Below are 6871 nucleotides of genomic sequence, written 5' to 3' on the forward strand. Positions count from 1 at the left end.
GCCATTAAATTTTGTTTTGTGTGTTGGTCCTGGATTACAGAGTATGAACTCCTTGAGGAAGTGAATAGTGTCACAGATCTCTCATTATCTGTAACACACAGCTCAATGCATGGCAAGGCGTGAATGCTCAGTAATATTTTTGGTATATAAATGAGTGTGAGTAATAAGTACTTTTGAATTCAGCAAATCATGGGACTGAAGATGCCATCTGTGGGTATCCCTAAAAGGCCTCCCAAATATTGGCAGTCTAAATGTGTGTACGGTTGTGGTAAATATTCCTCAGAATCAAGTACCAATATTCTTCAACCAGAGATGGCCAAGAATCCCTGAAGCTACACAGGTTGAATTTTCACTGTTAAGCTTCAAACAGATGTGCCTATTAAACATATCAAAGCAGACCTGACCTCCAGGTTTTCCCAGCATTCCTCAGTCCCTACCTGTTACAGGATATGGCTGGCCACCTCACCTTCTACCCTGAACTCTCCAGACTAGGGCCTGGGCTGCCCTTCCCCCAGAGGCTCTTCCCTATATAATCCAGACATTTTGGTTACCAGATCTTTTGTACCTTTTCCATCTTGGCTCCCCCTAATTCCTCTCTCTCCCCTTTATCTTCCCCTCCCCCTCTCCCTACACGGCCCAGCTCAGCCTGGTCATGTCCACTCTGCACTCTCCCAGATGTCACTGCCTCTGGCTATGCTATACTACGTATCTACAAGAAATTTTCTCCTCCTCCATACCTAGGAGTAGTCGTGTCCTTTTCTTTTTATTTCTTTTTTTCCATTCATTCACAAATAATAAGAGAAAAACATAATGCAGGGAATGAAGGGTATTTCTGTAAGTGTACCTTGGAGACTGTAATAGTATTTGGGGGTTTCAATTAGTGATTTGGAGAAAGGGTCAAGGAAGCTAGGGTTGCTCTAGAGTTCATGCTATGAGAAAGAGGAGGTAATCTTAATTAATTTGTGATTTGTAAAGAGCAAATGTCTTTGATTTTGTCTGTGCTTAGGCAAAATTATAAATTGAGCTTGTTTTGGTTCACTGAATCTTGTTCTCACAAGAATATCTGAAGCTTGTGTGTGTGTGAGGCAGTTTGTGTCTCAGAGACCGGCATAGCCTGACCATGAGCATTTGGCCAGATTGCAATAGAATGATTTGTTTGTGAATGTCAGGTAAGTTCTGAACATCAGACAATGACTTTTTGAGATGAGGGAAAGGCTCAGAAAATGACTTTATGTTGAATGTTCTCAGTCATAGCGACTGAGAACTGAATTGAGGGAAAAAATAAAAGCAGAAAGCAAAATGGCCTTCCTATCCTGCTCTTTGGCCTTTCAGGTAGACAAGACTGACATCTTGAGGCTTTGCCAAGTCCCCCAAACATATAATGCCTGGAAGAAATACTTTTCTTCCCAGAAATGTAAGCAGCATAGATCCCCTTCTTTAAATATATAAATGATTAGGCCTGGGAACTACAACACTTAAGACAATACCAATATCAGTTGTGGAGCAACAAAATAGTATGGTTTCTTTTTCTTTGCCTCCCATTCTTGCTATTTTCTCTTTTTTAAAAAAAACTGTTATTTTTGTGTATGTATAGGAATGGTAGAACAAACCTGATAGTCTAGAAAATGTATCCAGAAGGAAAATAATTGAATTTTTGGTTGTTTGGTTATGAAGCTCTATGGCCGGAATCCTAGGTCCGAATGCATGTAGCACATTGTATTTGAACCCTGTTCTAAGTTAGGTTGCGTAAAGGAGCTCCAAAGATGGGGACATCAAGATCCATCTTTGTTTGAAGAGCTCACAATATGGAAGTGGAGAAAGCAAAATCCCCAGCCCTCATTGACAGAATGTAGACCCTGACAATGAGAGGGGACATGGCAAACATACATTCATGAGCAGCTGGTCACGTGCTCACACCTACATAAATGTTTATGTCTAATTAAGTTTCTGTAGTTTAATGGTCATCATGCTTGCCTAACATGAATGTATAAATGTTAACTTTTCTGAAATTGATTTTGGGGGTGGAGCAACTTTCGATATAATTTTTAGATTACAGAAAAAGTTGACTAGTATAAGAATTCCTATTTAGCCTGTATCCAAATTTCCCAACCAGTTTCACAACCATTTGAAAGTTGGAGGTATTTTGCCAAACTAGCTAGTCCTAAACACTTAAATGTGTTTATTCTAAAGGTACTCTCCTCTTTAACTTCCATGTGATTGTCCAAATTAGGAAACTGACCATTGGCACTGTGTCATCATCAAATCTGAGGTCCACATGCACATTTTCCTAAAAGTTTCAATAGCATTAAAATTTTCTACAGCAGCCTTCTCTAATCGGCATTTGGTTATTGTGCTTTATAGGTTTCATGAACTCTAAACAATAGCTCTTCTTGATCCCGAGTGTTCCATTACAGGCTAGTTATTCCGTGGAATGCCGAAGGTTGCTCTATGTAATGTTTTCTCATCCTGACGTTCAGGCTATTACATTTTGGGAAGAATAAGTTGCTGGATTTTTTTGAATGATTTTTGTCTTTTTGCTTTCAGTGTTTTTATTTGAAATTACTATACAACATATTATCTTTCAATTTGTTGCATCTCAAACACAATTTGGTTTTTGTTGATCCTCCCACCCTCTCTGCCATCTTTCTTTCTTCCCATTTATACCCTTCTACGTGTGTTCTCTTACCTTTGTCCCTCCATCCACACCTGTTTGTTGGCTTGTTTGTTTATTTATTTATTTTAGGTTTTTGAGACTGGATTTCTTTGTAACAGCCCTGACTGTCCTGGAACCCACTCTGTAGACCAGGCTGGCCACAAACTCACAGAGATCCACCTGCTTGTGCCTCCAAGTGCTGGGATTAAAGATGTGTGCTATCCCTACCTGACCCTATTTCTACTCTTGTGGCCACTTTTCTAGGTTTGTGGCTTATATTCACAGTCATAATTGCATATATAAATGTAAAAATGCATATAAATATGCATATATAAATGTAAAGATGCATATATAAATGTAAAAAGTTTAGATACACATCTAAAAGAGACCTGTAGTATTTATCCTTTTGATTCTGGGTTACATCTCTTTATATAATATAATAAACTATATTACTTCTCTTAACAATAAATATGGGTCCAATCATTTTCCTGTAAATGTCATGAGTCCGTTGTTCTTTATGGTTGAATAAAACTTCATTGTGTACATGTACCAAGATTTTATCATCCATTCATCTGATGATAGACATCTAAGTTGATTCCATGTCCTTGTTATTGTGAATAGAGCAACAGTGGATCTGAATATGCAGATATTCACATCTCTATGGCAGGATAAAGGGTCCCTTGGGTATATGCCCAGGAGTAGTTCAGCTGGGCTGTGGTCCTTCTATTTTCAATCTTTGTAAAAATCTCTTTACTGATTTCCACAATGGCTGGACCAGTTTGCATTCACATCAAAAGCAAACAAAGGTTTCTGGTTCCTTGTACTCTTGCTAGAATTTGTTGTCTTGAAATGGGTGCTCTTTATGTATCCCAGGTTGGCCTCAATCCTGCTGCCTCATTATCTTGGGTCCTTGTGTGCTGGAGGTACAGGCATATAGCACTATGTCCGGTTTAAGCAGTGGATTTTTAACTCCCGGATATCTGCTTCTACCCATATGTGTATCACTTTGGCCTAACCTTGTGCATTATTGGGAAGTTAGACATTTCTATATTCCTTCCAGTAATTATTAATTAAGTCATAAGAATTGTTATAATTCTTAAGATGTCTTTTGGGGGAGCTTACACTCTGCTAAAATTGCTAAAATTTTGTATTAATTCCCAATATATGCCTGCACTCACGCATGGATTAGTGCCCACTTCATTATTACAGTGATGAATAAATTATTCACTCTGGTGGGTGAATGACTGACAGAGATAAATAACACGGCATGAATGCAGTAAAGACAGCTTCTTCCTCTAATTTTTGTTTTTATTCATTTTCTAGGTCTTCATTTCCTTTATTTTTTTTTCCTTTTTCTCCCACTTCTGAATAGATAGCATTTAAAACTCAATACCTTATAACTTCGAAACTGCAACTTTCCAGAGAGGGAAAACCAACTGCATAGAAACCCAAACGCATGAGATTTCCACAGGCCCCAGCGCAAAGAAGTTCAAGGTCTCAGTGATGTCTGGAGCTACAACTGTTTCTCAGCGCGTTTTCTCACACTGATAGATTGTCGTCTCCCACAGAGCACAAGGGGGGGATGGGGAAGAATAAAGAGTAGGGGAGACGGCCACCAAGAATTGGCAACTAGATAGAGAGTAACAGCCAGTGGTTGATTAAAAGTTTCAGCTTTGAAATGACCCCTTTGTGTGACTTGTCCTTCCTGAGAGAGAAGTTAAAATGCTTTCAGCAGTGTGTTAATTAAAACAATTAATCCTAGGTCCTAAATAAAATGGCTCAACTTATTTGGAGAGTAGCCCTCCTTCATGTGCTTTTTGCTTACTCACCGAGGAACACATCCCCCAAATCAGCAAATTCCTATTACTTCAGAATATGAGGGCTATTTAGAGGGAGGAATGGTTATTAAGCTAGATCCTAGACTCCAAAGTTGTCTATTTTCCAGCAGCTGAGAAGCAAGTTTATTTAGAGCTATACCTAGCATAGCTCCCATGAAGACAGGTGATTTTCAAAGCAACACATTTAATGTGCAGTCAGCATGTGTGGGCCCATCACTTCTGGCTTCACGTGGCTACCTCATTTCATATCGATTATATTCTAGGAGTTGCATGTTATTGCCATTGTTATTATGGACAGGTCTACTTTTTCAGATGAGAGGGCTCAAAGAGGTAAAGGAGCTGGGCCAGAGCATGCTAACTGTAGGGGCAGGCAGGATTTCAGTGCAGGTTAAGTCTGGTCCAGGGTTCATTGCTCACCACTGTCCTATTTGCCTTTCGGTTCACCATTTGCCTTCAGTCTGATGGGTGCATAAGTCATCTAAGAGAAGATGCACCAATGCCAGATGACCGAATTGCTGTCTGTGCGAGACATATTTTCTTTTGGTCGGGACAGAATATTTGATGTAAGCAAGGAAGAAAGAGTTATTCACTCAGGTTCCTAATGTTCAGCCCATTCTGACGGAAGAGGTATGGCTCAGCAGGTCACAGCAAGGCAGACAAGAAGCAGAGAAAGAGAATCCAAGAATGGGCCAGAGTGGGATATAGTGCCTGTAAGACATGCACCCAAGAGCATTTTTCTCTAACCAGTCCCTGCCCTGCCTCCTGCCTTGGACCAATTCTCAGGAGTGTCATCATACCAGGAACCCATCGACAAATTAACCATTATGGAACTGTCTCTGGCAACACTTTCCAAATGACTCCCAAGGGTGTGTGTTACTAAATCCTCCAAGGCATTCCTCAATCCAACCAAGTCGACAGTAAGAACAAAGCATTGCCTTTGAGGGGACTTTTTCAAAGACAATTGAAACTGCTCTGTAAAGGCAAGGAAAGCTTGATTTGGTGAAGGGGTGTTTAGGAGCTCCTCCAGATAAAGGAACCCCACGAGTATTACAAATACTGGTGAAAGCAATCAAGGATTGACAGAGTGCTTCCTGCTGTCACCTCAAAAGACCTTGGCCTCACTTCTACAAATGAAAGGATTCTTACAGTTTATCCCTAAGAAAGGGACGGAAAGGTGACTATGGAGCACTTTGACATCTTGATGTATATTGGGGCGCATCACCTAAGGGACAGGGGAACTGCAATGCCTTGGCAATTGTGTCAACTACATTCTTCCCGCATTTTCCTCCACCGACATTCTCCTGGGTCTCGGTGAGATTAGCAGAAAAGACTGGCCTGGCCTCTGTTCATGCTTGCCTGGTCTCTACTCTTCATCTCAGCTTTTCTTTTTTTCTGACCCCACTGGTTTAGTTTAACTTAGGGTGTGGCAACAGAAAGCCCTAACCCAAACCCCAACTCAACCTCACCATCAGCCAAGCTGTCTCAACTTCTCTCTGACTTCTCGTCTGTTCTAGTGGATCACAAACTTGGATGACAGGAAGACTGATCAATTGCTTTGCCCCAAATTGCAATTACAGGAAGGTGACAGGGAATTTGACTTAAAAAGCTAATTATGTATGGTATAGCAAGGAAAGGCTTGGAGCTTTATACAACTATTTAACTCTGTAAGGGTGCAAGCGCAAACTTCATAGCCACAGAGAAAATCACTGTGGGGCTTGTTCTTAAATTAATCTCTAGAAATGTAGTGTCACGAAACCCTCATTTTCCACAGATAAATTTGCCAAGGATCTTAGCCCTTTCTAAGAGCCAAAGTAATATTTTATCAAATCTTGGAATCATTTATTCTCTGCTCAGCAAAAGGCTCTTTTTCAAGCATTCTTTCATGACCAAAGAATGTTTTGTCCTATCCGGGAAGCTTTAATCGCCTCACAAAATATTGTTATCATAAGGAAACAAATTGGACATATGGGTTTATTATTTATTAGCACATTTGAGTGCTAATTTTTTCTCTCTATATATATCAAATACAGAGATTTAAATGTTAAATACAATTCTGAAGAGACATTATCAGCTTCCATATCTATAATACTGCTTACTATAAACAAATGGGAAAAGTTCTTTTCTCTAGGAATAAGGTTTCTATTGTATGCCTTTTATCATCAGAAGACATTGGATGAGTACTGGAGAAATGGCTCAGCACTTAAGACCACTTGCTACGTTTTTAACATTACTTCTTGGGTTCCCTCAAATAAGCAGATGGCATCCTATCAACTTGGAAATCAGGGAAAGCAATTGTATGGTGATGTGATATAGTCCAGGTGATCAGTTTTCTCTCCTACTAGGCAAAAAAATAACTCTACATTTTATTTTATTTTATTTT

This window comes from Microtus ochrogaster, chromosome 10 (assembly GCF_000317375.1).
Source record: "Microtus ochrogaster isolate Prairie Vole_2 chromosome 10, MicOch1.0, whole genome shotgun sequence".
In the NCBI taxonomy this organism is placed as follows: Eukaryota; Metazoa; Chordata; class Mammalia; order Rodentia; family Cricetidae; genus Microtus; species Microtus ochrogaster.